At 40.6% G+C, this 22,648-nt stretch overlaps 1 pseudogene across 1 annotated transcript in view; it reads right to left on the reverse strand.

The window, feature by feature from the left end:
- The window catches only part of LOC111161452, a 637,630-nt pseudogene that overhangs the window by 25,314 nt on the left and 589,668 nt on the right, over positions 1 to 22,648 (reverse strand). The gene's annotated exons all lie outside the window — the stretch shown is intronic.

The raw sequence follows: 22,648 nt of genomic DNA on the forward strand, positions 1-22,648 counted from the left end.
TTTCAGCTCTTCTTGTCAGGTGAGTCTGCTATGTTTCTGCACTTGCCCAACTATTCTCCAAACAACTACAAACTCATTTTGGTCACACTTTGGATCTCTGATGACTGAAAACTGCAAGTCCTGTACAGGACTCAAGAAAACTAATTCCCTTCACAGAGCTTTTATGAGATCAATTTGACTTAGACATGACCTGACATGACAATGACTGCTCTGGTCATACAAGCTATTTCCTTTTTATGAAGTCTCACAGCATACTATCAGGGTAAATAGTGCCCTTTATCATTCTTTACTTTGAACATTTGTATACTAGTTTTATCTCTCCTATTTCAACATTTTCACTTTAAAAGTAAATACAGGGGTGCCTGGGCGGCTCAGTCAGTTAAGCTCCAACTCTTGATTTCAGCTCAGGTCATGACTGAAGGCTTGTGAGCCTGCTTAAGGTTTTCTCCCTCAAAAAAAAAAAAAAAAAAAAAAAAAAAAAAAAAAGAAGAAGGTAAATAGAGACTATAACATTTATTTAAAAAATTTTTTTTCCTCTTATGTAATCTCCACCCCCAATGTAGGGCTCGAACTTACAACCCTGAGATCAAGAATCACATGCTTGGGGTGCCTGCGTAGCTCACTGGATTAAGCTTCTGCCCTTGGCTCAGGTCATGATCTCAGGGTCCTGGGATCAAGCCCTGCATTGGGCTCTCTGCTCAGTAGAGAGAGCCTGCTTCCCCCTCTCTCTCTCTGCCTGCCTCTTTGCCTACTAGTGATCTCTGTCTGTCAAATAAATAAATAAAATCTTCAAAAAAAAAGAATCGTGCTTACTGACCAGGCTAGCCAGGTGCCCCAAGATTATAAATTTTATTTTATTTATTTATTTTTAATTTTTTAAAAAGATCTTATTTATTTGACAGAGAAAGATCACAAGTAGGCAGAGAGACAGGCAGAGAGAGAGGGGGAAGCAGGCTCCCTGCTGGGCAGAGAGCCCAATGCATGGCTCGATCCCAGGACCCAAGGACCATGACCCAAGCCGAAGGCAGAGGCTTAAACCCACTGAGCCACCCAGCCACCCCTTATTTTTAATTTTTAAAAAAGATTTTATTTATTCATTTGAGAGAAAGACAGAGAGAGCATGGAGGTGGACAGAAGGAGAGGGAGAGGGACAAGCAGACTCTCAACTGGGCACACCTAATACAGGGCTTGATCTCGGACCCCAAGATCATGACCTGAGCCAAAGTCAGTTGCTCAACTGACTGAGCCACCCAGGCGCCCCTTAAGACTATAAATAGCATTTTGTCTCCTTGAGTTCTAGATTAGGATTTTGCATCTTAGCAAATTCTTAATAAATGTCTAATGTCCCAAAGGAATTCATTATAAAAATACATGAAGTGGGTGAACCATGAGAGACATGGACTCTGAAAAACAATCTGAGAGTTTTGCAGGGGCGGGGGGTGGGAGGTTGGGGGAGCCAGGTGGTGGGTATTATGGAGGGCACGTATTGCATGGAGCACTGGGTGTGGTGCATAAACAATGAATTCTGTTACGCTGAAAAGAAATAAAAAAAAAATACATGAAGTGGTATACACAAAAATATTTTTGGGAATAGCTCATAATTGAATTACAGAAATATAAACACTCTTTAATAGACGATAAAATGAATAAATTAAGGCAGACCTTGATAATGATATACTAAACAGTGATTTTAAAATACAACAGTACCAGGGATGCCTGGGTGGCTCAGTTGGTTAAGCGGCTGCCTTCGGCTCAGGTCATGATCCCAGGGTCCTGGGATCGAGTCCCACATCGGGCTCCTTGCTCGGCAGGGAGCCTGCTTCTCCCTCTGCCTCTGCCTGCCTCTCTGTCTGCCTGTGCTCGCTCTCTCTCTCTCCCTCTGTCCCTGACAAAAAAAAAAAAAAAAAAAATCTTTAAAATACAACAGTACCAGGGAGCCTAGGTGGCTCAGTCAGTTAGATGTCTGACTTCAGCTCAGGTCATGATCTCAGGGTCCAGGATCATGCCCAGTGACTAGCTCAGTGCTCAGCAGGGAGTCTGCTGTCTCTCTCTTCCTCTCCGTCTATCCCTCCCCACTGCTTGTGCTCTCGCCCCGCCCCCCTCAAATGAATAAATAAAATCTTTAAAAAAAATACAACAGTACTACTATGGTCAATGAATTATTAAATAAGGCAGGCAGGTTATAGGATTTATATATAAGTGATATCCCTCTATAAAATCACACAGAAAAAAATATTTGAAATATATCCATCAAAATATTAAGAGCATAATGGGGCACCTGGGTGGCTCAGTGGGTTAAAGCCTCTGCCTTCAGCTCAGGTCATGATCTTGGGGTCCTGGGATGGAGCCCTGCATCGGGCTCTCTGCTCAGCAGGGAGCCTGCATCCCCTCCCCCCCCCGCCCCCCGCCGCCTGCCTCTCTGCCTACTTGTGATCTCTGTCAGCAAGTTTCTATTTTTGCATTGTTTATATTTTTCATAATAATAATCATAACAATATTGTTATGTTATGTTACAATATTGTTATGTTATATATGTTATGTTTCCATTTAAAAAAAATTACCATAAAGGTAGTTGGTATTTATTATCCCAGCAGTAGGAAAATTATGAGCAATTGAGAAAATGTCTTTGACACGAATAGGGACAGAAAAGGAAATTAGTGTGATTGAAACCAATGATAACTATAAGTTCTTTAACAGTCATTTAAATGTTGACTCCTACCCCCTGGTACATTGATACAGCCTCATTATCAAGCACATTCTGTGAATGACCAATTTTCAGGAGAGTTCAAATTAATAAGACAGTGTATGCAAAGCAGAAAGCATTGTGTCAGATATACAGTGAATTTCTCCTCTGTTTAATCACTAATCAGAAGATTTTTGGGTGGGGTCTTTGCAAAATTTGAGCACTTTTTAATTTATCATTTTGTTTATGATATCCTTTTCCTTGTTCTGATTAATACTTTGTAAACATATATAATATATATATATATATATATATATATTTAGATTTTTTTTAAAAAATTTTATTTATTTGACAGAGATCACAAGTAGGCAGAGAGGCAGGCAGGGGGTGGGGAGAAGCAGGCTCGCCACTGAGCAGAGAGCCCGATGTGGGGCTCGATCCCAGGACCCCGGGATCATGACCTGAGCTGAAGGCAGAGGCTTCAGCCGGAGCCACCCAGGTGCCCCCGTAAGCATATTTTTTATTAGCTGGATAATACTCCATCATGGGGATGTAATAGATGGAGGAAGATTCCTCTTCTGTTTCCCTACTGTAGGGTGCAAATTTTGGACATCTCAGAGGCTATTAGTAGGTATCTACTGTCTTATATTTTAGATATTTAGATATTTAGATGTCTTAAATTTTCAGGGGTCTTAAATCTCTTTGAGGGGGCACCTGGGTGGCTCAGTTGGTTATGCCCTGCCTTTGGCTCAGATCATGATCCCGGGGTCCTGGGATCGAGCCCCACATTGGGCTCTCTGCTCAGTGGCGAGCCTGCTTCTCCCCACCCCCTGCCTGCCTCTCTGCCTACCTGTGATCTCTGTCTGTCAAATAAATAAATAAAATCTTAAAAAAAATCTCTTTGAAAATCTTATGGAATCTTAAAACTTCTTCCAAGAAAAAAGCCAAGTGAGTAAATATCTGCAAAAATTATGCATAAAATTTCATGGAGTCTGCAGAGCCCTGATGTCTAAGGGTGGGGACCAAGACCTTATTTAAAACCCTGCTATAACAACTAACTCACAAACATTAAGTATACTAACTATATTTTTTATTTTTCTCATAATTTATCAAAAGCACAATAAGGATTTGGCTTGAAGCAAATTTAAGACAACCCAAAACCCAAAATGCCCCAAAATCAAATTAGATCTGGTCACTGCAACAAACTTTTTTTTTTTTTTTTTTAAAGAGAGAGAGAGTGAGCAGGAGTGCAGGGTGGGGCAGAGGGAGGAGAGAGAAACTCTTAAGCAGGCTGCACTCCCAGCACAGAGCCCAGTATGGGGCTTGATCTCACAACACTGAGATCACGACCAGAGCCAAAATCAAGAATTGGATGCTTAACTGACTGAGCCACCCAAGCATCCCGACTGCAACAAATGTCTATCCTTATCCAGACTTCTGGGATGTGGCTGTACCAGACATGAAAATATACTGCAAGGTCTCTTTAATTAAAACAGCGTGGTAGCAGTGCATAATAGATGAACAGACCAGTGGAGCAGAACAGAAGGCCTAGAAATAGTACCAAGTATATTTGGAAATTTAGTATATGATGAAAATGAATGGGATCACAAGTTTTTAATAAATCGTGTTGGGGAAACTGGGTAGCCATTTGAAAAATATAAACTTAAATCCATTCCTCCAAACTTAAATCCATTAAACTCCAAATGTATCAGAGATATAAATGGAAAAGATGAAACCATACAGATATTAGAAAAGGACACAAGTAAATTCCTCTTTAATCCTGGGGTTGAGAAAGTCTTTCAAAGTCCAGAAGTAATAAAAAAAAATTGGTAAATTTGATTACATAACATTAAAAAAAATTGAATGGCAAAAAAACCCCATAAACAAAGTTAAAATACCACTGAAAAACTAAAAGAAAATACATGTGTCATACATCACAGTTGAAGGACTAATATCCTTCATCTGTGATGGATTCTTAAACATTGAGACAAAACACCAAAAAACTGAAAGAAAAATAAGAAAAAGATATGAACACATAGTTTGCAGAAAAGATGTAAAAATGCCCCTTATGCAAATGAAAAGATGTTCATCAACATAGTACTGGAAGTCTTAGCTAGAGCAATTTTAGGCAAAAAAAGAGGTAAAAGGCATCCAAATTGGAAAGGCAGAAGTAAAATTACTTCTATTTTTAGATGACATGATCGTGCATGTAGAAAACCCTAGAGATTCACACATACATACAAATCTGTTAGAATAAACAAATTCAGGGGCGCCTGGGTGGCTCAGTGGGTTAAAGCCTCTGCCTTCGGCTTCAGTTGTGGTCTCGGGGTCCTGGGATTGAGCCCCGCATTGGGCTCTCTGCTCAGCGGGGAGCCTGCTTCCTCCCTCTCTCTCTGCCTGCTTGTGATCTCTGTCTGTCAAATAAATAAATAAAATCTTAAAAAAAAAGAATAAACAAATTCAGCAAAGTTGCAGCCTACAAAGTCAACTCACAAAAATCAGTTGCATTTCTACACAGTAATAATGAAGTATCTGAAAAGGAAATTAAGAAAACAATTCCACTTATGACAGTATCAAAAAGAAAAAAATACTTTGGACTAAACTAACCAAGGAAGCAAATGACTTACACACTGAAAACTACAAAACACTGCTGAAAGAAATGGAAGAAGATATAAATAAATGATAAGATATCCTGTTGCCCAAGGACTGGAAGACAAATTCCTATGTTGAAGCCGGAACACCTACTGTCACTGTATTTGAAGACAGGACCATTGTGGAAGTAATTAAGATTAAATGAGTTTTTAAGGGTGGGGTCCTGATACAATACTATTAGTATTCCTATAAAAAGAGACACTAGAGGGGCACCTGGGTGGCTCAGTGGGATAAAGCCTCTGCCTTTGGCTCAGGTCATGATCTCAGGGTCCTGGGATGGAGCCCCACATTGGGCTCTCTGTTCAGCAGGGAACCTGCTTCCTTTCCTCTCTCTCTCTCTCTCTCTCTCTGCATCTCTGCCTACTTGTGATCTCTGTCAAATAAATAAATAAAATCTTAAACAAAAAAAAAAAAAAAAAAGAGAGAGAGACACTAAAGAGAGCTTGCTTTCTCTCTCTCTCTCTCTCTCTTCCTGTGAAGACACAGCAAGAATGTGGGCATGTGCAAGCCAGGAAGAGAGCCCTAACTAGAAACCAACTATGATGGCACCCTGGTCTCAGATTTCCAGCCTCCCTAACTCTGAGCAGCCTCAGCTGACCAAGACAGATACCAATACTACCTAAAGTGATATACAGATTTAATGCAATCCTTATCAAAACTCAATGATTTTTTTTTTTAGAGACAGAAAAATTCATCCTAAAATACACACAGCATCTGAAGGAACAGTTTTTTTTTTTTTTTTTTTTTTTTTTAAGGAACAGTCTTGAAAAAGAACAGAACAGAGTTGGAACACAGAACGCTGTTCATTAGAACAGAGAACACTGATTTAAAAACATTACAGGGGTGCGTGGGTGGCTCAGTGGGTTAAAGCCTCTGCCTTTGGCTCAGGTCATGATCTCAGGGTCCTGGGATGGAGCCCTGCATTGGGCTATCTGCTCAGCGGGAAGCCTGCTTCCCCCTCTCTCCCTCTGCCTGCCTCTCTGCCTACTTGGGATCTCTGTAAAATAAATAAATAAAATCTTAAAAAAAACTTATTACAAAGCTACAGTAATCAAAACAGTGTGGTACTGCCATAATGTCAGATATTTAGACCAATAGCGTAGAATGGAAACCCTTGCATATGTGGTCAAATACTTTTCAACAAATAGCACCAGTTAAACTGTGTATCTATAAGCAAAAGAATGAAGATAGACCCCTGTTTTTGTACTATATACAAAAATTAACTCAAAAACATATCACAGATCCAAACCTAAGAACTAAAACTATAACTCTTAGAAGAAACCATAGGGGAAATTTTTCACAATGTTGGATTTAATTAATTAGCCTAATGATTTCTTGGATATTTCAAAGAAAGCAAAAGCAACAAAGGAAAAAATAGATAGGTTGTGGACTTTACCAAAATTTAAAAACTTGTGCATTAAAGGAAACTATAAACAGAGTAAAAAAACAATCCATGGACAGGGAGCAAGTATTTGTAAATCATGTTTCTAATAAGGGATCAATACTTAGGATACAAAAAAAAAAAAAATTCCTACAACTCAGCAACAAAAAAAAAACCCAATTAAAAAATAGGCAAAGGACATTTCTCAAAGATATTCAAATGGCTGAGAAGCACATGAAGAGATCCCCAACATCACTAATCATTAGGCCAATGCACAGCAAAACCACAATATGGGGCACCTGCCTGGCTCAGTTGGCAGTGTGTGTAACTCATCTCAGGGTTGTGAGTTTGAGCCTCATGTGGGGTACAGAGCAGAGATTACTAAAAAAAAGTAATAAACTTAAAAGAAATTCACAATGAGATACCACTTTATGCTTATTAGGCTAACTATCATAAAAATACTTTAAAATATAAATATAGGGGCGCCTGGGTGGCTCAGTGGGTTGGGGCCTCTGCCTTTGGCTCGGGTCATGGTCCCGGGGTCCTGGGATCGAGCCCCGTATGGGGGTCTCTGCTCGGCAGGGAGCCTGCTTTCTCCTCTCTCTCTGCCTGCCTCTCTGCCTACTTGTGATCTCTGTCAAATAAGTAAATAAATAAAATCTTTAAAAATACATAAATATTTAAGTATAACAAGTGTTGGCAAGGATGTGGAGAAATTGGAATCGTTGTCCTTTGCTGGATGGAAGATAAAATGGTTTAGCATCTGTGAAAAATGGTGTATGGTGATTCCTCAAAAAATTAAACATAGAATTACTATGACCCAGCAATTCCACTTCTGGGTATGTACCCCCAAGAAGAGAAAGCAGGAATTCAAACAGGTATTTGTTAACAAATGTTTGTAGCACTATTATACACAGTAGCCAAAAGGTGGAAGCTAGAGGGAGGGGTGATTGGGGAGTTATTGTTTAATGGGAGCAGAGTTTTAGTTTTGGAAGATGAAGAAAGTTTTGGAGATGGATGATTGTGATGGCTGCACAACAACATAAATGTACTTAATGTCACTGAATGGTACATTTAAAAATAGGCCAGTTTTATGTATGTTTAAATTTTCTGTATATTTTAATGTATATTCAAACATAAAAACCCCCAACAAAATAAAGAAATTGGCTACCTACAATGAGCGAGTGGGAACAGTATGGAAAGAATGGGGTAACAGGATTGGGAGAGAAGGAATGGTGGAAGAGTGATTGGGTAGATCTTTTGTCTAATTATGGCTTTTAGGGGTGCCTGGGTGGCACAGGTGGTTAAGCATCTGACTCTTGGTTTCAGCTCAGGTCATGATCTCAGGGTTATGAGATCAAGCCCTGAGTTGGGCTCTAGCTCAGCACGGAGTCTGCTTAGGTTTCTCTTTCTCTCTGCCCCTCCCATCCCACTGCATGTCTGTGCTCTCTCTCTCTTTCTCAAATAAATAAATAAATAAATCTTTAAAAAAATAATTAAGGGGGGCGCCTGGGTGGCTTAGTGGGTTAAAGCCTCTGCCTTAGGCTCGGGTCATGATCCCAGGGTCCTGGGATCGAGCCCCGCATCTGGCTCTCTTCTCAGCGGGGAGCCTGCTTCCCTTCCTCTCTCTCTGCCTGCCTCTCTGCCTACTTGTGATCTCTGTCAAATGAATATATAAAATCTTAAAAAAAATAATTAAGCCTTTTAGAACCATAGTAATGTTTCATATAGTAAAAAAATAATTAAGATCAATCCGGATGTATGTGCATGTAAATCCAAAATAAAATACAAATAGTAACAAATGAACCTACCTATATTACAAATCAGTAACATTATCATACAGGAGGGTATAGGGAAAGCTGTATTTCCACTATATACTGTAAGACTAAAAATTAAAGTAACTATACGAGGTATGGGAGTGTAGGTTGGCAATTTTTTTTAAGTTTAAAATCAATTAATTAACATATAGTGTATTGTTAGCTTCAGAGGTAGTTTAGTGATTCATCAGTGCATTTAACACCCAGTACTCAATACGTCAAGTGCTCTCCTTAATGCCTATCACCCCATTACCCCATCCTCCCACCCACTTAACCCTGTTTGTTTCCTATAGTTAGGAGGCTCTTGGTTTGTCTCCCTCTCCGATTTTGTCTTATTTTAGGTCAGCATTTTTTTTTTTTAAGATTTTATTTATTTATTTGACAGACAGAGATCACAAGTAGGCAGAGAGAGACGAGGAAGCAGGCTCCCTGCTGACCAGGACCCTGGGATCATGACCTGAGCTGAAGGCAGAGGCTTTAACCCACTGAGCCACCCAGGTGCCCCTTAGGTCAGCATTCTTAAACTACTTTCTACTTAGGACCGAGCAAGTAGATAAATATATTGTGGTTAATAAGAGTCAACTTTTTTTTTTTAAGATTTCATTGATTTATTTGAAACATCGGGGAAGGGCAGAGAGAGAGGAGGGAGAGGCAGACTCCCTGCTGAGCAGGGATTTTTTTTCCCCACATAGGCGGATCCCAGACCCCTGGGATCATGACCTGAAGGCAGAACTTAACCACCCAGGTGCCCCAAGAGTCGACTTTTCCATTGTCAGAGAAAGGAGTTACCAAAAAAAGTAAATGGAGAAGGCTGGAATAAACCCTCAGTGTTAAACTGGAATTAGAGAAATCATATGAAACAATGGATTTTCTGTATAGATATTCATACAGGTAGATACACGGGTGTGTGTGTGTGTAGATACATATACTTCATAGCTGAGGGTACCTAGAAGCAATGGGTATATTTAATCTTGGTTTCTAAATACCATTTTCTACTAAAAGGAGCCAGTGTTCCCTGGGAAATGTACATGTTCCAGAAATGGGGCTGGAAAAGTATAAACAGAAAGTTAGGGGTCCGTGGGAGGGGGAACCAGACACACAGCTTTCTTGATATAAGAAAAGTCATTTTGGGGGGCGCCTGGATGGCTTAGTGGGTTAAGCCTCTGCCTTCAGCTCAGGTCATGGTCTCAGGGTTATGGTCTCAGGGTCGTGGGATCCAGCCCTGCATCGGGCTCTGCTCGGTGGGGAGCCTGCTTCCCCACCTCTCTCTGCCTGCCTCTCTGCCTACTTGTGATATCTCTCTCTCTCTCTGTCAAATAAATAAATAAAATCTTAAAAAAAAAAAAAAAAGAGAAAAAGTCATTTTAGGCCTCTGGCCATCTTGTGAAAGAATGTAAGAACAAACGGCCACTATCAGGCCAGGAGATAACCTAATCATACCAGGGATGACAAATAAGCGGTAAAACTCACCAGGCTGATTCAAAAGTGAAGACTGACCTGATGTACATTCTTGAATTTTATTTGTAGGATCTAAACCCCTTTGAGCACTCAGATACCAGACCAGCTGGAGCCAGACAACTGATGATGCTGTCCTTTGCCAGCCCTCATAACTTTGACTCACAGTCAGTCATTTTAAGATGACTTTTGCCTGTGTTCCATGCTGTATTCCCCATTGTACAAGCCCCTTTGTTAACATATAGGCACCCTTAGCTTAAAACTTCCCCAATTCTTTTGTTTAGGGAAACCCTGCTTTAGGGAAAATCCCTGGTGTTCTCCTTTACTTAGTGTAAGGAAAACTCTTCCTTTTCCTATTCTTTGACTGGTTTTGTCTTTCGGCTTGACCCCCACCAAGAGACAAACCCAGTTTTGGATAACAAAAGTACAGTATCAGCTTGAAACATCTCGTGGTGCCAGAAAATATGGCAGTACTAAAAAAAAAAAAAATAATAGGGCACCTGGGTGGCTCAGTGGGTTAAGCCTCTGCCTTCCGCTCAGGTCATGATTTTAGGGGCCTGAGATCAAGCCCCGCATCAGGCTCTCTGCTCAGTAGGGAGGCTGCTTCCCCCTCTCTCTCTGCTTGCCTCTCTGCCTACTTGTGATCTCTCTCTCTGTCAAACAAATAAATAAAAACTTAAAAAAAAAAAAAGGGGGACACATTGAAAGCATACAGTAGTCAAAGGAGCTCCCAGTGGCCAGATCTGGGGTAATTTGAGCAAAGACATAATGACAGTAATGAATTGTAACCTACAGAGTTAAAAAAAGAAAAAGAAATCCAATTTATATATACACAAATGATTTAGTAAATAAGTGGGGGAGAAGGAAAATCAATTCTAACAGTAGGATCCTATTTAATAAATCTGGAAGGAAAGATGGAAATTTTAAAAATCATCATTTGGCAAATAGCCTGTAATAATATTTTCAGGCAAAAATTATCAATGAATGTTAAGATTTGCAGGTAGAAGTAAGATGAAAAGCTTAAGGTACTTCTCTACAAGACACACATTAATTACGATGGGAAAAATAGTGACTTTGCAGTGTTAAAATTGGACAGACACCACTTAATCAAGTGATTAAAGTTACCACTGGTAATGAGGCAAATTGACCTCTTGGATCTCCTGATAATGATGCACTGATAAGAACATATCACTTGCGGTGCCTGGGTGGCTCAGTGGTTTAAGCCTCTGCCTTCCACTCAGGTCATTATCTCAGGGTCCTGGGATCTAACCCCCCCATCAGGCTCTCTGCTGAGCAGGGAGCCTGCTTCCCCCCCTCTCTGCCTGCCTCTGTCTACTTGTGATCTATGTCTGTCAAATAAATAAAATCTTAAAAAAAAAAAAAAAGAACACATCACTTTTGGGGTATTCTCGTCCCAAAAGCATACTCTGAATTTAATCATAAGGAAGCATCAGACAGCCTCAGATTGGGGAACATTCTACATTGCAGAATTTACAAGATAAATGGTCAATACTCTTCAGAATTGTCAAGGTCAAGTAAGACAAATAAAGACCAAGGAATTGTGCCAGATCAAAGAAGACTATGCAGACTTACTAACTGCAACATATGATCCTGGATTGGATCTTTGTGCAGAAAAACAATACTGAGGGACACTGATGAAATCTGAATAAAGTTTGTAGATTAGTTAGTAGTAGTGTGTCAATATTAATCTCTTGCTTTTGATTATGTACTGTGATTATGTAGAATGGTAACATAACTATAAAATGGAAAAATGGGGAAGCAGGTTGAGAATATTTGGGAATTCTGGGGTGTTTGGCTGGTTCAGTCAGTGGAATGTGCAACTCCTGATTCTGGGTTTGTGAGCTTGAGCCCCATGCTGGGCGTAGAGAAAACTTAAAACCTTGGGGCTCCTGGGTGGCTCAGTGGGTTGGGCCTCTGCCTTTAGCTCAGGTCATGATCTCAGTGTCCTAGGATCGAGCCCCACATCTGGGCTCTCTGCTCAGCGAGGAGCCTGCCTCCCTCTCTGCCTCCCTCTCTGCCTAATTGTAATCTCTCTCTGTGTGTCAAATAAATAAATAAAATCCTTAAAAAAAATAAAATCTTAAAAAAGTGTTTAAGGGAATTCTATTTTTGCAAGAGTTTTAAGTCTAAAACTAATTCAAAATGAAAAGTTAAAAAATTTGTAATGAACATTAGGTGTGCGGGAAGCAGGGGGTATATGGACCTTCAGTTCACCTCGAGGGCTCGCAATAATTTACTCCAAATGGCAAAATACTGGAGACCAGGTCACTTTGGGGGAAGAGATGCTAGGCTAGACGTTTCAGGAAAAAAAAAAAGAAAGAAAAAGAAAAGCACATCATGAAAAAGAAGATGTCTCAGGGAAAGAAGAAAAACTCATGCATCTTGAAATTAGCTTTTGGATGTTCAATAGCAATTCTTTCCTTTTCTTCTCAACATCTTCTTGGAAGAAACTTTTTAAAAAAGTAATCATGAGTAACCAGAACATTTTGATCTCCACACAGGAGACAGAAGTCAGAGAAGACTGGACATCATGTCCAATCCCAGTGTCACAAAGGTTGAGCCTATCACTGACCAGGGCCACAGTCTTCACAGGTTCTGCAAGGGTCAGTATACTGGAGTCACATGCACCTCACATTGGCACACTTGGTGGGACACAAATGGTCAGTGTCACACAAACATAACCACAACCACGCATCCACTCAGAAATATACAAGGATACAACCATAAAATCACAGACACCTCCAGGCTCTTACACACAGTTACAATCTCAAACCCACTAAAAAGACAGTCACTCAATTCTACTCACCACCATGACACACAAAGTCACTCCCATATAGTCACAGCCTTCCCATACCAATACCCACAAATGTCTCACACAATCACAATCACATACCGACTTGGGGGACACACATAATCACTAGCACTCCAGCCCACCCAACACCAACCAGTCATAACTGAACACTCACTCTGAGACACAGTAACACTCACACAGTCAAAGAAAGACACGTTACACTTACAAACACAGCACCACACGCAGTCACCGTTTCACAGACACACTCCAAGGGGCACAAGAGGGATACACACGCATTGTCACCATACAGTCACAGCCACAAAGCTGCACACAATACCACACGTGGCTACAATATTGGGCAACCAAAACCATACGCTCACCCTGGAGACATGGAATCATAACCGCAGAGACACCCGCACCAGTCTCAGTCTCAACCACACTCACACCCCCCAAAACAAGGCGTACAGTCACACAACAGAGACACAAGCAGTTATCACTCCACAGTAGCAAGGACCCCACACCCCAACACACAGTATCGCACATGGTTACACAAACACAACCAGACTTACACTCTGGAGACAGGTGGACACAACCGCGCACTCAGTCACCCACACCTGGTCATGCAGGCACAAAGACTCATTCACAATCCGGCATTCTCAGCCCGCTGCCGCCAGCGCTCACAGACCAGAGGCTCTGGACACGCCCCGTCCCCGCCCCGGACTCCCAGACCCCTCACCTTCTGCCTCCCCTTGGTCGCGTCCGGGTCCCTGTGGAGCTAACGATCTCGCCACGACGTCAAGGAAGACGTAACGTCGGGCCACTGTGGCCTCTGGGAAACGTAGTCCGGAGCCAGACCAGACGCAGATAAGATGGCGTCCCCATACGGCGGAGCCTGAGTTTGGCCGTTTGACACTGCGCCCGGGGGAGCTTCAAAGACGGAGTCCCTGCTCCAGACCTCCCACCAGGCTTCAGCTGATTTTCTTCTAAAGCAGGACGACTCACCCTTAGAGCCCCATAATTACTGGACGAGGCAGCCAAGTTCGTGTGGGACAGAGTGCTGACCAGCAAAGCCTAAAGGGAAATGTAGTTCAAGGCCGGAAAAGCGGCGTTGCTGTAGACAGAAGGTAATCAAATACCAGGCTAGGCCTGGCCACGGTGACAGTGAGGGCCGCGTCGCGGAGACTTCTGGGAGTGTTCGCTCGCCCTCGGAGTGCGCAGGCGCAGCGCGCCGAGTGGACATTTTGGTCTTTGTCCGCGGGTCAGTCCGGCCCCTGGGTCCACGTGGCGCGAAAGTAGGAGGTGGGATGTGGGCGTCTTGGGCCGGTCGGGTCGGGGAGGTTGAAGGGGAGGATTCTGGATCTGTTGGGGCGCGGCGCGAGAATGAGGAGTGGGTTTAAGAGCTTCTGGCCTACGTGCGGGGTGGGGGTGGGGGTTTCTGAGGAGGGTTCGAGCGTGTGTGACCCTGAGTTTGCCCGCAAGTTTGGATGTTGGGATTATTGAGTGAGAAACTGTGAGTGCAGGATTGTGTATGGCTGCATCTGAGAGGGAGATGTAGGAGACTACTATTGAGGTAATAATTTGCGAGCCGCACTTCCCTTGTCGAAAGTGCTGATAATAACGGTGCCATCTTCGTGGAGTGTTTTTTATTTGATTCTTTGAAGGGGGGAAAAAGCTTGATGATAAATGATTTAAAAGTGAATTTTTATATAAAATGCATTTACTTTTAATTGAAGTAGAATACAGATCACCGTTGTTTCTTCTTTTTTAAGCAAGCAAGACTATTTCGAAGGCACTTTTTGTTGGTGGAAGAGCTTCAGACGATCTCAAATCTTCTAATCTAAAGGGTATTTTAATAGGACTGCTGTTAAATCCTAGATTAAATATCGACGTTGCACTTTGAGCAACAGCGTCATATAGCACAGAAAGCCCAGGATTAGAGTCAAGGGTTTGGAGTTCTAGATTAGGCTAGGTAATCTTCATTCTTTGAAGAAAATTTAGTTGTCGCAATGTTTATTTACTAGTCTGACCTAGATTCTAGGTGTCTGACTCCTAAGTGAATCGAGGTGTTCCCAAGTTGAATGGATTTTGTGAAGTAACAAAGACCGTTAACTCTTGTCTGCAAAAATGGTTTTTCTAAGGAATCCCTACAGTCATCCCTAACAGAATTTTTAAAAATAAGAGTTAAGTGGGTACCAATTTAATACTTACAAATCAACAGTCTTCAAATAGACAACAGCCAGTTAGAAGACATAGTAGAAAACTATTTACAATAGCAATAAAAATGAGAAATAAGCAGTATGCAAAACTATTAGAAAAGAACTCTAAAAAGTGTTGAGAGGCATAACAGGAGATATTATCAAATAGATACACCATGTTTTTCAATAGGGAGACGTCAGAAAGAAGCGTGTGCAGATTTAAGTAAATTTATTAATTCAATGTGATCCTAATAAAAGCATCTGCAGTTTTTTTGGGGGGGGATTAGATAAGCTGATTATGGATTTCATATGGAAAAATAAGCTAGAATAGCGGTAAAACCTCTGAAAAAGAAAAGCAGTTGGATGTGGGGAAGTGGGAGCCGGGCGCTAATGTTTTTTTGTTTTTCGTTTTTTTGAATTTCAATTCCAGTATAGTTAACATACACTGTTACGTGTTTCAAGTATACAGTATAGTGATTTAACAGTTCTATATATTATTCAGTGCTCATCAAGACAAGTGTACTCTTAATCCCTTTCAGTTGTTTCACCCTTCCCCCTACCCACCCACTTCCCCTCTGGTAACCATCTGTTTGTTCCCTATAGTTAAGAGTCTGTTTTTTTGGTTTGTGTGGTTTTTTTTTTTTTTCCTTTGTTCGTTTCTTAGATTCCACACGAGTGAAATCATATGCTATTTGTCTTTCTCTGACTGACTTATTTCGCTTAGCATTATACTCTCTAGATCGATCCATCTAGTGGTAACATTTTAAAATATAAATCTCTAGAAATTAAAATTGTATTGGTGTTAGCACGAAGCAGGCCAATGAAGGGAAATTTGGCAGCGTCTCTAATTAAAATGTATTTTCTTTTTGACATGGCTATTTCACATCTGGAAATAATCCTACAAATGTACCCGCATATGTATGAAATGATACAGGTGTGAGGTTGCTCATTGCAGCAGTGTTTAGCATAGGTAAAGATTAGCCATCACTAGGAGATTTGTTGGATAAAATTAGGTCCATTTATACAACAGAGTAATAGACAAGTGTACAAAAGAACGAGGAGGAAGCTTTCTGTATACTGACACTGAAATAACTCTAAAATGTATTGTGCAGTGAAAAAAAACAAGATGCCAAATGTATGGTATGCTTCATTTGAAGTAAGAAGGGGCAGAAATAATAAATGTATTTGTTTCCATTAGAAAACTCAAAAGATAGGCAAGAAACTAATGGAAGTGGCTATCTCTGTTTGGGGTTGTTGTACTGAGATAGGTAGGGCATAGACAAATAGCTTCCTTTTTTTTTTCTTAAAGATTATTTATTCGAGAGAGAGAGAGAGAAAGTGAGTGAGCACAAGTGGGGGTTGGGGGCAGAGAGAGAGGCAGAAGCAACAGGGAGCTTGACCGAGGACCCTGGGATCATGACCTGAGACACCCAGTGCCCTGGCAAATAACTTTTTATGCTGGTTTCCTAAGTATATGAATTTAGTATTTAAAAGTTAAGGTTTTTTTTTCTTTTTTTGTTTTTTGTGGGGTTTTGTTTTGGTTTTTGGTTTTGGTGGGTTTTTTTTTTTAAGATTTTTATTTATTTATTTGACAGAGATCACAAGCAGGCAGAGAGGCAGGCAGAGAGAGAAGGAGGGGAAGCAGGCTCCCTGCTGAGCAAAGAGTCTGATGCAGGGCTCTATCCCAGGACCCTGGGATCATGACCTGAGCTGAAGGCAGAGGCTTTAACCCACTGAGCCACCCAGGTGCCCCTTTGTTTTTGTTTTTTAAGGGGCTATGGGCCATGGAACCATACTGCTGTTAATTCCTTCCTCCGCCACTTTGTACCTTGATGTACTTAAGCCTATACCTGTTTCTCATTTACTGATATAGAGAAAATAATAGTATCTAATTCACAGGGTGGTTGGTTGTGTAGATGAATGATTTTTAAGTTCTAAAGAATAGTGCCTGGTATGTAGTAAGTACTCGATAAATAGCAGTATTATTACCTGCAGAATAATAGTTCCTAAAGAAATAATAGTACGGCCATTTGTACTATTTCTGGTAGAGATTTCTGAAAGATTCAGATATATAGATATAAATGTTCTTTTTCATTTCCATTTTAAACTTTTTTTTGACATTTCCTTTTATAACTGGAATGAGGAAGTTAGATTTCTGTGTTTAAGTTAGATTCATCTTTAGAAACACATCATTATCTTTTTCATGAGAATGTTCTTTGATTTATGTGATGGTTACTTTCTCAGGGTTGTAATTCGGAATCTCTGATGATGTTTTTTAAAAATCCCGGTTATGACTTTTGGCCAGAGTACATCAGAGATGATCTTCAAATGGCATAACTCAGGAGAAACTTATGATTTGACTGGTCCATCATTAGTGATTATATTTTTCCCTTCTCGACCAGTTGGCTACACAGTTCTTCCAGCTCCACTTATTAAATGAAATCTGTATGATTTACTTTGGTACCATATGAATGTTCATTCCCCATTGATATAATGGATGGTTTCAACACTTATAAATAATCCTTGGCTATATCAGTTTCTTTAAGGGTTGGAAAGTAATGATTTCCTAGTTTTTAAAATTCCTCAGGGCGCCTGGGTTGGCTCAGTCTTTAAGCGGCTGCTTTGGCTCAGGTCCTCATCCCAGTGTTCTGGGATGGAGTCCTGTGTCAGGCTTCCTGCTTAGCAGAAAGCCTGCTTCTCCCTGTTCCACTCCCCTTCCTTGTGTTCCTTCTCAGTGTGTGTCTCTCTCTCAAATAAATATATACAATCTTTAAAAAAATTCCCTTTACATTTATTTGATTGCGAACCTCAAATTTTTCTGACTTGTAAGCATCATTATTTGTTTTTTAAGTTTACTATTTTGAAATTCCATTTTGATCAAATAATAAATTCTCACATGTATTTGGTCTGTTTCTGGAGTTTATAGTCTCATCCATCTTCCGGTCTGTATTCATATACCAGTATTTATCTTTTTATCTTTTTATTGTTGAAGCTTTACAATTTTGGTGTTGCTAGTCTGTTACTGGTTGTTCTTTCTTTATTTATTTTTTTAAGATTTTATTTATTTATGAGAGAGTGCGTGCACACCTGCATGCTTGGCGGCGGGGCGGGGCGTGTGGAATCTCAAGCAGACTCCCCGCTGAGTGTGGAGCCAGTCTCAGGACCCTGAGATCATGACCTGAGCCAAAATCAAGAGTCAGACACACAACTGACTGAGCCACCCAGGCGCCCCCTTGCTTATTTATTTTTCTGTGTAAACTTTAGAGTTAACTTGTCTAGTTCTAGGGGAAAAAAAGCTTATTTTTATTGATATTGCACTAAATTTATATAATAACTTAGAAAGGGACATTAGATCTTTATGATGTTAAATATTGTCCATGCATGATACATATTTTATATGTTCCAATTTCCTTTTGGGTCTTCTGGAGTGTTTAAATTTTTTTTTCATTCAGGTTTTGGACCTTCTTACTAAGTTTATTTTTAGGTACTTTATCTTTTCTATTGCTGTTGTAAATGGAGTCATTGTTGTGGTATATGAGAAAGTCATTGATTTATATAAATTAGTTTTATTTCCAGCTTAATTTACTGGATTATTTTTTTACATTTATATAATACTTTAGACAGTGGGCATCCTTTTTTTTTTTTTTTTTAAGATTTTATTTATTTATTTGAGAGAGAGACAGTGAGAGAGAGCATGAGTGAGAAGGTGAGAGGGAGAAGCAGACTCCCCATGGAGCTGGGAGCCCGATGCGGGACTCGATCCCGGAACTCCGGGATCATGACCTGAGCCGAAGGCAGTCGTCCAGCCAACTGAGCCACCCAGGCGTCCCGTCATCCTTATTTTTATTAGAATGTGATAGAAGCTCCTCCAGTGTTTTTGCATTGGATAAGATGTTGGCTTCTGTGGTCAGATATATGATTACCTATATATATGTTACCCATGCTGCCTGCAACTCTGGGGATGTGAGTAGAAACCAAAAGTGTAGGGCTGAGGCTGCTGCTATGCTTCAGATGAAAAAAACAACCAGGAAAGATCACATTAATCAAGGAAACCAAAAATCCCCCCAAACTCTAATACTGTAGTCTTTAAAAAAAAAAAAAAATCAGGCAGAACAAAATAAGATGTCTAGTAAGATATCCATTCTTTTTTTTTTTTTTAAGATTTTATTTCTAAGTAATCTCTACACCCAGCATGGGGCCTGAACTCACAACCTCGAAATCAAGAGTCACATGCTCTATCACATGCTCTACCGACTGAGCTAGCCAGGCACCCCAAAATGTCCATTCTTTCTTTGTTTTCTTTTCATTCCCTCCTTTTTTTTTTTTAAATTTAAATTTTTATTTTTTTTTAAGATTTTATTTATTTATTTGACAGAGAGAGATCACAAGTAGACAGAGAGGCAGGCAGAGAGAGAGAGAGAGAGAGAGAAAAGCAGGCTCCCTGCTGAGCAGAGAGCCCGATGCGGGACTCGATCCCAGGACCCTGAGATCATGACCTGAGCCGAAGGCAGCGGCTTAACCCACCTAGCCACCCAGGCGCCCCTCATTCCCTCTTTTTTTTTTTTTTTTTTTTAAGATTTTATTTATCAGAGAGAGAGAGGGAGAGCGAGCGAGCACAGGCAGACAGAATGGCAGGCAGAGGCAGAGGGAGAAGCAGGCTCCCTGCCAAGCAAGGAGCCCAATGTGGGACTCGATCCCAGGATGCTGGGATCATGACCTGAGCCAAAGGCAGCTGCCTAACCAACTGAGCACCCAGGCGTCCCTCATTCCCTCTTTTTGAGTGACCTTTACTTCACTCACTTTCTTTATCATTGTATTCTTTCTTTTTTTTATTAACATTTTTTGTAATTTCAAGTTTTTGTTTAAATTCCAGTTAGTTAACATAAAATGTAATATTAGCTTCAGAAGTAGAATTTAGTGATTCATCACTTACCTGTAACACCCAGTGCTCATCACAACAAATGACCTCCTTAATATCCATCACCCATTTAACCCATTCTCTCACCTACCTCCCCTCCGGCAACCCTCAGTTTGTTCTCTATAGTAAAGGGTCTGTTTTTATCATTGTGTTCTTTATATAGCTTGCTTCTTAAAGTTCTAAAAATTTCATTTTGTTTTCATTTTCTTTCTTCCTTTGTGGCAGTACTTTTCATGTGAGTTTGCTCAGCTGTTTGAAAATTGTGCTGTTTGCTTTCACTGTTTTTCTTGTAGTATCTTTGTATGGACACAGACAAATTATTTTGTTTACTCATGTTTGTATGAGAGAGTTTTTGAGACCATTATCAGGAAAAAGGAAACAGTAGCATTCTGTGCTTCAGAGCTCCTACACCTCTTTTTAGTGTTTAAAGCAAAGGGGTTCTTCACCTCCTTTGGCTCATTGACTCTAACCTGGTTGACTTCTAAATCTGCATCTCCCTGTTTCCCATAATTCTTCCCAGTACTTGCCTTCCAGAATGATACATTCACTTTTAGAAGTTGCTAAATCTGGGGACGTTGCTAAATCTGGGGACACCGTACTCCCAAGTACTTTTTAAGCATACTTCTGGTTTCTCTGCAGTCCTTTTTTGTTTAATCTAGGTCTTGCTTTTATTAGTTCCTTTTAGGGTGAGACCTACTCATTCAGTAAAGAAATATTAGCTGCAGAAATCTGAGCTTTTTAAGTTCTTGGAATCCCTCAAAGCATTCCCAGTTCTTCTAGACTTTTTTGCAACTTCCTGTTTAGGCCTCTTGTTTGGGTCTGCCTTTGGTACATGGAGTTTGGGAGGGCTTTTTGGTTCCTAGTTTTGTCGTTCATTTTTAGACTCAGTTGCAGCAGTTCACACTCAGCTGTCATTCTGAGAGTGAATATTTGCTAATTATTTCTGAGATCTGTTATTTCAAAGACTGCTCACAGTTATGTAATATTTCTTGCTGTGCATACCATACTGTTGTGGTTCCTGCACTGGATCTGCTATTTTGGGTGTTTGGGGCTACACTTAATATAATTTAGAGTGAACATATTCTTTCTACTAGTTTTATGAAAAATAATAGTGTGTATTGGTCGCCCACCACCCCCATTACTCTTTTTTTTTTTTTTTTAAAGATTTTATTTATTTATTTGGCAGAGACAGAGGGAGAGAGAGTGAGCGAGCACAGGCAGGCAGAGAGGCAGGCAGAGGCAGAGGGAGAAGCAGGCTCCCCGCCGAGCAAGGAGCCCGATGTGGGACTCCATCCCAGGACGCTGGGATCATGACCTGAGCCGAAGGCAGCTGCTTAACCAACTGAGCCACCCAGGTGTCCCTATTCTTGATATTTTGTATAGTTTTCAGAAGAAGTACTTGAAAGATACAAAACTAAGCAGCCACCATGCTCCTTTGAAACCTTTCCTTGCCTCTTTAACTGTTGGGTGTTCCTAGGATTCTGTCCTTGACTATCTTCTTCACATCTCTAAGCAGTCATAGTCACATTCCACCTATGTCTTCAGCAGCACTGATATTCTCACAGCTGGTAAATTCCTGTTTCCTTCCTGGGCTTTCTAGGCCTGTTCTGAGCACATTATGTCTGTGTGCAGTTGCCTAATGAATATACCTGCCTGCATGTTGCTCAGAAACCTGACACTCTGGATATCAAACTTGAATAGAATGTCAAACTTGATCTCCTTTCCCCTGCTGATTGTCTTCAGGAAACTAACCCTCTCCTATTTCTCTCTAGGTACATTACTGTTTGTTTGTTTATTAAAAGATTTTATTTATTTATTTGATAGAAACACAGCGAGAGAGGAACAGAAGAAGGGGGAGTGGGAGAGGGAGAAGCAGGCTTCCCACAGAGCAGGCAGCCTGATGCGGGGCTCCTGGGATCATGACCTGAGCCGAAGGCAGACACTTAACGACTGAGCCATCCAGGTGCCCCTACATTACTGTTAAAATTATGTTCTAAGCCCTCCATCTCTGCCATACCCCAGCACAAAAATTGGTAACCAAGCTTCTTCAACGTACATAGTATGTTAGTATGATAGTGTATGATATGTATGATAATGTGTATGTGTATAGCAGTAACTCAGGTTTTTAGGATTTTGCTTTTTTTATGATTTCGACTTTATAGAAAAGTTGGATTAGTTTAGAAAGTCCCATATATCCTTTACCCAAATTTACCATTTATGTTTTGTTTTTTTGCTTTGTTTTTCCTACTTCCTTTGTCCAGATATTTTTGTGTATAATTTTTTTTTGAGCCATTTGAGACTAAGTTGCATACGTGCTTCCTTTATAAGTACTTGAGTGCGGATTTTCTAAGAACAAGTACTTTGTTTTTCATAACCATGGTATGGTAAACAAAAACTAAGCCTTGGTGGCTTAGTGGGTTAAGCCTCTGCCTTTGGCTCAGGTCATGGTCTCAGGGTCCTGGGATCGAGCCATGTGTTGGGTTCTTTGCTCAGCAATGAGCCTGCTTCCCCCTCTTTCACTGCCTTCCTCTCTGCCTACTTGCGATCTCTCTCTGTCAAATAAATAAAATCTTTAAAAAAAATTTTAATATCAACACATTGCTATTATTTAACATAAAATCCATATTCAAATTTTGTCAGTTCCAATAATGTCCTTAAAAATGTTTTTTGAGGGCGCCTGGGTGGCTCAGTGGTTAAAGCCTCTGCCTTCGGCTCAGGTCATGATCCCAGGGTCC

Source organism: Enhydra lutris, unplaced genomic scaffold, assembly GCF_002288905.1.
Source record: "Enhydra lutris kenyoni isolate GAN:26980312 unplaced genomic scaffold, ASM228890v2 scaffoldscaffold85, whole genome shotgun sequence".
Classification (NCBI taxonomy): domain Eukaryota; kingdom Metazoa; phylum Chordata; class Mammalia; order Carnivora; family Mustelidae; genus Enhydra; species Enhydra lutris.